Consider the following 1292-nt stretch of genomic DNA (forward strand, 5'->3'; position numbering starts at 1 on the left):
GTGGGGGTGGGGGGGGGTCAGAGAAAGAGAAAGACAGAAAGAGACAGAAATCATTACAAATCAACGGGATTGTGCTCGCAGCGCCAGGGATGGGGTGGGGTGGGGCGGGGCGGGGGCCCTTCCCGGGAGGAGCGAGGCAGTGGGAAGTGGCACGAACCAAGAGAAACACGACCCCAATGCGGGCACCCGACGCGCCCAAAACCCCCCACCCCGACCCCCACCCCCCTACACACGAGAGAGACACGGCCCCCCTCCCCACTAGATAACCCGAGGAGACACAGTCTCCCCTCCCCATGGGCAGACACACCCGCCCGAAACCCCATGGGCGAGACACAGTCCCCCCTCCCAGAGAAGTCCCCAGTGGAGACGCCCCTTAAGAGACTTTCTCATGGCCAACACAAGCCCTCCCAACACCCGGAGACAGCCCCGACCCACGGAAGAAATGGCTCCAGAGGCCCTACCCTCGGGAGAGAGAGGTATCCCAGGGCTCCTAGGAGAAAAGACAACTCAGAGATGCCCAGCCTCATCCTAAAGTGCTGCAGGGCAGAGAAACCCCCATAGGAGAGATGGGGGTAGGGCCAGAAACATCCCTTCCCAGACGTGTTTCAGAGATAGCCCCCTTCCCTGGGAAGAGAGATGGCCCGAAACTGACTTGCCTTAAGTACTCCCAGGAACCCTGGGAGGAAAACAGGCTCCCCAGAGAGCCTGGGTAATCGGGGGAGACATGCTCCCGTGGTCCTCAGCGGGAACACATGTCCCCCGGAGACTCCCAAGGGGAGAGATAGGGCCTAGAGAGCCCCCAGAGGTGAGGGATGCCCAGAGAACTTCCCCCCACCCCGGAATGTGAAACATGCTTCAAGGACCCTAGGAGAGAAATATGTCCCCATATACCCTCCCCCTACGGAGAGACATGCCCTGAAGTAGGGGGATGGGGACCGACTAGGTCCCCTCTAGGAAGACACAGACTGGGTCAGGCTGGGTTTGAGGGGGGCTCTCCTCTGGCCAAATGTCGCCTATTGGTACATAAAACTGTACGCGACACAGGCATTGGGGAGGGGCTTCACAGACCTAGGACCCACAGGGATAGTCCCCAGTGCTGTCGCCAACCCCTGCCCACCTTTGGTTTCATCTCTCCAGTGCCCAGTTGGTGACAGACTCAGTGCCCTGGCCCCAACCAGGGGGCTGGGGGCTCTGTCTTTGCCTGTGGGAAGGGCTTCTCAGCTCTCCCAGCCATCTGGGCCACCCTCTTTCTTCTGGCTTCTCCATTGTGCAAAATGCTCCTCTGCTCTTCT

This window comes from Pan troglodytes, chromosome 4, assembly GCF_028858775.2.
Source record: "Pan troglodytes isolate AG18354 chromosome 4, NHGRI_mPanTro3-v2.0_pri, whole genome shotgun sequence".
Taxonomy (NCBI): Eukaryota; Metazoa; Chordata; class Mammalia; order Primates; family Hominidae; genus Pan; species Pan troglodytes.